Source organism: Calidris pugnax, unplaced genomic scaffold, assembly GCF_001431845.1.
Source record: "Calidris pugnax isolate Ruff unplaced genomic scaffold, ASM143184v1 scaffold58, whole genome shotgun sequence".
In the NCBI taxonomy this organism is placed as follows: Eukaryota; Metazoa; Chordata; class Aves; order Charadriiformes; family Scolopacidae; genus Calidris; species Calidris pugnax.
The window spans coordinates 1,363,427-1,372,118 of record NW_015090868.1 but is presented as its reverse complement, the minus strand read 5'-3'; the positions used below and the strand labels follow the sequence as shown (position 1 = coordinate 1,372,118).

Here is an 8,692-nt window from a genome sequence, read left to right as displayed (position 1 = left end):
GCATGGGGAAAAAAGCGAGAAAAAAAAATTTAAAAAAAAAAGAAAATAAAAGAAAAACCCCAACCAAACCGATAACAAATAAATAAAGTGGGGGAAAAAGAAAAGAGGAAAAAAAAAAAAAAGAGAAGCGGGAGAAAAGGTGAAAAAAAGAAAAAGGTGGGGAAACTGCCCCTCACCTCTTACCTTCTCCTTTATACTCCGCAGCCCCAATCCTGCAGATTGTAAAATATCCAAAATATGTCCACGTCTTTTGTGACTTTCCCCGCTCCGCCGCGCTCCTTCCCTCCCGCTCGCCCTCCCTCCCGCTCCGACTGTAATGGTCTCACAAACCGCGTCCCGTAATTGATTCAATGTTATAGTCCATCCTTCCAAAACTAATCATTTGCTTTAAGTAAATAGCTGTCAGGAAATGAAGCCCCCCCCCTCCGGCCCCTTCAGAATAAGAGCCTCCCTGGCTCTCCCGGCGCCCCCAACCCCGCGGCCGGAGGCGGGAGAGGCTCTTACGCAGGCAGGGGGGCCAGTCGCTGCCTCCAGATTTCACCAGCCTCGCAGGGGAGGGGGGGGAGGTTAGCCATATGGCAGGGGCGAGGGGGAGGAAAGGGGGAAAGAGGGGAGTTTTGCACGGCAGGGGGAGAAAATAAAATAAATAAATAAATAAAAATACACCAGCAAAAAAAAAAAAAAACCCACCCAAACCCAAAAACTTTCACGAAAACTCCCAATCCCACGCCTAAGCCTTCCCTCCTCAGACCCTCAGACCCGGTGGGTCGGGCGGTCACTGTGTCAGTTTATGGCCGGGGAGTTGGAGCTGGAAAAAAAAAATTAAAAAACGAATTTGCGGGTTCCTCGTGTCCTTTGGGCACCGGTGAGCTCGGGCTGAGAGCTGGACGGCCGGCCGGGAGCGGGAGGCACCGGGGGAGAGACGGATCCCCTAACTTTTATGAATGAAAGACACAACGAAAGGTAACCCCCGGCAGGAGCCAGCCCCCCCGCACCCCGCTGCTCCGACGGGACGGGCAAAGCTCTTCTCTCCCCCTCTGCCTCTGCTTTGCCCAGCGCAAACAAACCCCCGTAATAACCGAGCCGGGGGGGGCACGGCGGGGGCCGGAGGTGCCTGCGGAGGCGAGGGCAGCGCACGGCCCGCTCCCTCCCGTTTGTAACGCGCTCCAGCCGGAGCTTTGATCCAGCACCGGGGTATCTCTTGCTCTGTTTGGCCGTCGCTATCTGGGGGAGATAAGGGGGTGGCCGGGGGAGGCGGCGGGGAGCTGCGGGCTCCGTGCGGGACGGGGCGATGCGGCGGCCGCGGGAGAGGGGGCACTGCAGCCCCAGGAAAGGAGAGGAGCGGGAGGCCCTGCCTGCTCCCTGCCTTCTCTCCTGCCTACCCACCTCCCGGGGAGGGCACCAGCCCGAGAGCTGCTCCCCAGGTCTTCTCCCGCTTCCTTCCCTCCCCAGCTTAGCCCTCCTTATCCCCACACCTCTTTTTTTTTTCTTCTCCTTTTAGTATTAAACAAAAGAAAAGTTTGCCCCCAAACTCGAGAGCCAGAATCCAGTGGTTAGGTTTTTTTGTTTTGTTTTGTGTTTGGTTTTTTTTTTCCTCTTTCCTAAGCGAAGGAGAATTAAGCCTCTGGAGAGAAGATGCCCCGAAGGGAACGATGGGCAGAAAGGAGAAGAGACCGCCGCCCAAAGCGGGCTCAGGTTGAGGTGGCCCGGCCGGGCTCGCCGGGTCCCCGACGGTGGGTCCCGGCCCCTTTGCCCGCCCTCCGCTAGTGCATCCTCCTCGGCTGGGGTGAGCGCACAACCCCGCTATTGCTTCCACATGTTTCTCCAGGAAATCATCGGAGTCAGATCTAGCGAGCAGCCCCTGGTCGGAATGCTAACAGGATACCGTAATGCTTGTGAATAAACAACAGGCTCCCAGTGAGTCAAAAGCATGGCCCAAAAAAAAAAAAAAAACAAAAAAAAAACCACCCAAAAAACGGCGACAAACAAACAACACCCCCCAACAACAACAACAAAATAACCCAGGAAAAAAAAAAAACCAACCGAAAAAAACACTGCACCCTGGAACTATCTGCCTGGGAGAGGAGGGGCGAGCGCTTCCAGCACCCCTTAATTTGGGGAAGGAAAAGTCTTAGCCTGACTTGGGCGGGAGCTGCAGATTTAAAGCCCCGCGAAGTTGCGGGGGTTCAGACCGGCGGCAAACGACCGCCCGAGAGCTCCGAGGGGATCCCGCCCCGGCCCCGCCGGGATTTACCGTGTCCGGTTTAACGGTGGAGGTGATTCCTGGCGAAGTAACCGTCAGGATGGGATGTAATGCGAGAGTCACTCTTGCAAAAAAAAAAAAAAAAGAAAAAAAAAAGGAGCAAAAGGAGAGGAGAGGAGGCGCCTTCTGGTTGCAATTACCTGCCTCATTTGAATAATGCCTTTGTCATGATCATTATCGAGAGGTCGTTAACGGCTTCCACGTGGGATCTCACAAGACCCAGCGAAAAATAAAAATTGCCAACCGGGGGACTGGTAAAGCTGGTAAAAAGACTGGTAAATCCCCCGGGCGCTGCGGGGACCGGGGACGGCGGCGTCCCGTCGCCCAGGGGAGGCGTGACGCTTTCCCCGACGTGGCTTCCCTCTTCCCCCCCAACCAGGCTAAGTGGGGCGACCCCGGAGCGCCGGCCGTGCCTGTGGATTGGTTCCGAGTAGATAAAATAAACCCTCCAGGAGGGCTCTACCCCCCGCCCCGTGTTGGCGCAGGGGGGTCCCGTCTAGGGAGGCGCGGGGGATTTGGGGTTAGCGAGAGGACAGGCAGGGGGTGGGGGGATTTTTACCACTGCGGCCCCCTCTCCTCTCGCCTTCCCCTCCCCCGAAGGGCTGGAGCATAAGGCATCCCGCTACCCCGTGTTTACGCGGCAACAGATGGAAACCGCACATCTTAAACAAAACTGCGGCGCCCGGGCTAGAGACGCTCTCCCTTGTTTATGCTCCGGGATGGGGTGGGGGTCCCTCACCGGTGGGGGTCCCTTCCCGGGCCCTGACACCCCCAGGCCCGCAGCGCCCGTGGGTCCGGGCAGCGGGCACCGACGGGGAGGGCTCTTCGGGGGCGGCTCCCTCCGCTCTCGGAGGCTTCCAGTGGGGCTGGGACCCTGCGAGCCGCCCCGCTCAGCCTCCCCCCACCCGGGAGGAGTCCCAATTTGCTGCGAGTAATGAGCCCTTTCCTGCGGCTCTCTTCCAAGGGTGAGCCGGGCAGCCTTGAGCTGGCTGGGGCTATTAGGCAGCCTAATAGGTTGGTCCTCGGACCCATGGAGGGTCCGAGTGGCCTCCTGCCAGGCGGGGGTGGGTGAGAAAGGGTCGTCCCGTCCCCCCCCAGCTCGGTCCCCCCAGTCTTTTGTCTCTTTGGGAAGGCAGGTCTGGGTTTGATTATGGTTCTCCACGTTGCAGGGTGCGGGGGTCAGCCGCACCCTGCTCACCCTTTTGGAGCAGGACCCCCTGTGTGGTGAAGAGCAGCTCCAGCCTGGAGCAGAGACCCCTCAAACCCCTGAGAGGGGGAGGAAGCAGAGCTGTCTCTCATCGCTGGTCTCTATAAATCTGTGCTTGAATCTGTGGCGGAGGGAGGAGAACACAACAGTGAGGGCTTCCTGAGACAGAAGGGAAGAGAGTCAGGGGACCATCACTCCCCCCAGAACCACCGGGAGATGTTCACTGCCCGCAGGACAGCCCTGTCTGCGTTTACAGCCCTACCAGGTTCGGGGTTTTTTTTTGTCTCTCCCTCTTTTCACAACACCAGATTCCCTCATTTTGTTTGCTCAACAGGATTTGGCTCTGACTAGCCGGGATCCCGTGTCACCGGGAGAGCAGGGAGCCAGACAAAAGCAAGGAAGGTTGCCCAGCCTGCCCTCCCCAACCTTTATTTTGATTCCCCGCATTCCTGGCGAAGGTAGTTCCCCCGTCCCCGTCCTTTTCCCACTGAGGCCGCTGCTGCCGCCACGTCGAGCTGTTTTGCTTTCAATGTTGCGTTTGGCTCTTGGCGTTAAAGGAGGCCAAAACAGCCGGGGAAGTTTTATTCTTCTAAAAAAAAAAAAAAAAAAAAAAAAAAAAACAAAAAAAAAACCAAACAAAAAAAAACCAAAGCAAAAAAACCCCAGGCTTTTGTTTTTCCTTCTGCTCCCGCCGTGACATTTTGACTGAGAATAAACTCTCTCTGGTCCAGCAGCAGCCCAGACCCAGTTTAGGGGTGCAATAAGGTGGCCCAGAATCACAGAATCTTCTAGGTTGGAAGGGACCTTTAAAGATCATCTCGTCCAACCGTCAACCTAACTGACAAAAATAGACACCCACACAACAAACAAGGAGCATCATCACTAAACCATACCTCCCAGCACTACATCAACCCGTCTTTTGAACACCTCCAGGGATGATGCCTCAACCACCTCCCTGGGCAGCCCATTCCAATGTCTGATACCCCTTTCAGTGAAAAAATTTTTCCTAATATCCAGCCTGAACCTCCCCTGGCGCAACTTGAGGCCATTTCCTCTTGTCCTGTCGCCTGTGACTTGAGAGAAGAGACCGACCCCCATCTCTCTACACCCTCCTTTCAGGGAGTTGTAGAGAGCAAGAAGGTCTCCCCTCAGCCTCCTCTTCTCCAGGCTGAATAACCCCAGCTCCCTCAGCCTCTCCTCATATATATATATATGATATAATATATAAATAATATATATATAGAAGACGAGGGGAAGGGGGATGTTCCTCCCGGTGGCCCTTCACCGGCCCCTTTACACCGCGCTCTGCCCCGGGCCCCTCCCCGGCTCCCCGGGACCCGCCGCCCCCCGACGGGGATGCGGAGCCGCTGTCGGTGCGGGGGTCTCCGGCGGTGCCCACCGCCACCCGCGACACTAGAGGGCACCGGAGCCCGCGGGAGGAGCCAGCCCAGCCCGGCCGGGGCACCGCAAAAACCCCGGTGCCTCTGTTGTTAATTAAGGGATGGAGAGGGGTTGGAGAATCCAAAATCCATCCCCGAGACTCTGAGGGCTTCATCCCCGCAGGTCCAGCCCTCCACGGCCGCGGGCTGCCGTGGGCCGGGCTCAGCAGCTCGGGGGATGTGGCCTGAGAAGAGCAATTCCTCCCGTGGCACAGATGAGAAGTTTTTCTTCGGAAATCAAAGGGCCTCTTCTGCTGATTCAGCCCAGGTTTGATTTCGGTTCCTAACTCCCGAGACCATTATCTCTGCCTTTGTTCTTTCAGGCTGCAGCAATTAATGGATTACAGCAGGACAAAACCCCAGCCCGACCAGGCTGCTTTGGTTCTGCCTCTATTTGCTATTAACACCAGCTTTGCCCCCTCGGGCTGCTGTGCTCGGGGACCCAGCCCTGAGATCTGCGTGGGGGAGGCCACCCTGGACATGGTGGTCATGGCCACCCTTGACAGGATGGGCATGGGCCAGCCTTCTTCTGTGGCAATGGCAGTCCCCACACGTCCCTGGGCTGACCACGTCCACCATACATCCCTCCCAGGGGCACAGAAGATGCAAGGTAGGCTGAGCATCACCAGGTGCCAAACTCCAGAGAATCCCAACATGTCTGTCTATCCCTGAATTGCCCATGGAATATCATTTTTCTGCTTCATCCCACAACAGGTTTTCTTCTGCTGCCTAGTGAGTAACAATACACCCCTTCGGGATGATTTGTTCTAGAATAACTGGTGTTATAGCCAAGGTATCTGAATCATAACCAGCTTTCTAAAGAGATCCTTCTCCTCCCTGGATGTTTGATGCTCCAAAACACCATCACAAAACACTATCCTTCTACTTCTGTGGCATGGAGAGATTCTGAGCATGGGTCTCCCCCATCCCAAGGATAAAGAGGAGGGAAAGCCATCGATGCCTCCTAAGAGCTTGCAGAATTGGGATTTGTGTGGAGACAGTGGAGGTTACGAGTTTCACCCAATAATTTCCAAAACAGGTCAAACCCTAATCCACCATGAGGAACTGCAAGAACCAGCATCCGTGTTGACACAGTCAGCAGAAAGCTCCAGACCTGGAAACCAAGTTAGTCATTCCTCTTAGTCATTGAATTCAGTCATTCATTTTACTTTTATTTCCCAAGATTGCGTTGGAGGTGTGTTGGCAGGAGGTGTGAACCACCTTGCCGTTCTTCTTGCAGTGCTGTGTGTTTCCTGTACTCAAACACAGGAGTGAGGTTAGTTCTATACCCTGAATCTGTGGCAGAAGAAATCAAGCAGGAGCCAATACTACCCAGAGCCATTCCAGGAGTGCCAGTGGCTGAACCCCACAAGTTCAGTTTTCTTCATTTATTTGAGAAACAGGGGAGACTGACACACTGAAAAGTCAGGGGAAACTTTCTCTCTTTTCTGTCACTCCTACAAAAGACTACTTGGGCTTTTCTTTTTGCCTGAGGTGACCAGGTTTCGGTCTGTACCTCATCTAGTTCTGCAGGCTTAGCTCAGACAGGGATGCTCTGGCATGGCTCAGGAACAGGGGATACAGCAGCATGTAGGTAGGTTCTGATCCTTGGACTGCTGGCTGGTTTAGTCAGCTACTCTGCTTTTTAACCTAAATTATCTTTTGAGAAAGACTCTAATGTGGAAACTGGGCCAGATTCTGCTCCGTGTAGATCTGGTGTAACTAACTTCAAGGGAAATATTCCAGATTGAATCTGGTATAATTAAGATTAAAAATTGGCTCGGGAAGTCTTTTCTTTGGCAGTGAAGTTAGAGAAGTACTGTGAAGAAAAATAATTCAAACCAGAACATTGGTTCAGTGCTCTTTTAAATAACATATGCTATAGGCGCTTTGAAGGCATTTGCTCTCCATGGCAGCAGTATTTTAAAACTTTCACTTTGGTTCCACCAACCAAGTTAACCCTTGATGACCAACTGTGTTTAAAATATGTTCTGTACTGAAACTTATCATGTGGCAGGACCATTGTCCAAATAACAAACAAGCAAAAAAATTCCCTTAAAATGAGGATTGCTGCTGTGGCAGTAGCAAGATGCTTCTTGCTGGTGAAGTCACAAATTTCACTGTTCTAGCCAGGACACAGGCATTGCATCGAATCTGAATTTATACCTTAGTTGCCAACTGTTTTTTTTTTCATGGTGCAAACCTCACTATCTGACTGCTAAACTCAACACGCTGAGAAGGAGCAATTTTCAGAGGGCAGTTGCTTAGTATCCCTGGGAAGCAAACTCTGAAAGGAGTCCCTAAAGGAACACTGAAAAACCGAAGACTCATAAATTACTAGACCTTTTTCTAGCTCCCATGAATCAGACAGCAAGATGTCCTTTAGTAGTTTCTGTGTCCAATATCACTTCATTTGTTAGACCCACGTCCCTGATAGAAACTAGTTCAGCATAATTTGATTGCAATTGGTGAGAAGATGCTGGTCAGTTTTTTCCAGGGCCCCAACAAAATTTCATTCGCTTGAGTGGTCCCAGATTTTCACCACAGGTTAATCAGATCTTTCTTCGTGTAGGAAAAGAGGGGAAAAATAAGAATCAGCTGCACCTCTCTTTGATTCCTTGTGGTGTATGAAGAATCCGGCCTTGGAAAATGTGTTTTGCTCTTTTTAAGTGGGGTTGGGATGTAGGAGGAGTCAAATCTTGTTTGCTGTTTCCCAAGTACAGGAATATCAAGCCTTGTCCGCCCTCTTTTTGCTAGAGGACTCCTTGCTGAATCAGTGAACAAAGACATCACGGTGAAGCCGACTCCTTGACAGAGCAATCTTTTAAGCTGTTTGTAGAGCGGGTTTGTGGAGTCAGGGAGCAGTGAGACATGCCCCAACCTCCCTCTGCCATGAGCTTATCCACCACCCTTCCTCCACCCCATGCTGGTGCCTCAGAGGGATGCAGGAAGCAAACATGGGAGAGCCCTGAAAGGACCCGTACTGCAAGAGCCAGGAAGATGGGGCCCATTCTGATTTTACCTATTTGAGGGTTTTTTTCAGAGAAAGGGGAACATGGGATAATCCCTCACCTTCCTGGTCCCTATTCCCCTCCATGTTTTGCTTCCTTTGTCCCACATTAACAGGAAGGAATAATGGTAAGGATACAAAAAATGCGCAAATCAGAACAGTGCTCTTTGCTGGCTCCCTTTGTCCATCAGTCGAGGACACCACAAAGAAGGAATAGGGTAGGAACAGGTCACTTTACCCCTATTTTCTATTTTCATAGTCAAAGGGAATAGAAACATGCTCTTCTCATTGTCAAGAGAATACAGAATTTCCTTTCTCTCTCTCTTTGTGATAGGAGAAAACATTTGAAGAGCCAAAGTAAATCCAAATAAATTCTTGCAATTCCTATCCATCAGTGAACTTCTATTTTCTCTTCTCAGTTATTTTTCTCCCAATGTGTTTTACGCTTCTATTTAAAAAAAAGTATTATTTAAATCCATGCCTCTCTGAAACTTCATTGGGAACCTCTCATTAAGGAAGCTGCAAGCAGAGTCTCCAGTGGTCTGAATGAAGCCTGCTCCGATTATCCTTTTCCAAAACATAGTAGGATTTAGTCAACTTGACAAGATGAAGGGTTTGAGGAAATGCTTTACTCCCGAAACATCAGCAGCTGTACAGCTGGGGGCTGATCAAAACAGCCCTCAGAAGTGTAACTGCAGCCTCTGCCGTTAAGAGGGAAGTCAGAGGCAGGCAGTTCTGCTTACGGGAGGTTAAAATATATAGGTAGTTAGACG

At 51.9% G+C, this 8,692-nt stretch overlaps 1 protein-coding gene across 2 annotated transcripts in view; it reads right to left on the bottom strand.

Moving 5' to 3' along the window:
• The window catches only part of PDGFRA (platelet-derived growth factor receptor, alpha polypeptide), a 34,496-nt gene extending 34,203 nt beyond the window's left edge, over positions 1-293 (bottom strand). Inside the window, exon 1 of one of the 2 annotated variants that reach the window (XM_014945622.1) lies at positions 184-293. The gene's annotated coding sequence lies outside the window, so the exon portion shown is untranslated. Of the gene's footprint in view, positions 1-176 lie in introns of both variants that reach the window. The other variant, XM_014945623.1, reaches the window with a different exon arrangement.
• Positions 294-8,692: the final 8,399 nt, after the last annotated feature.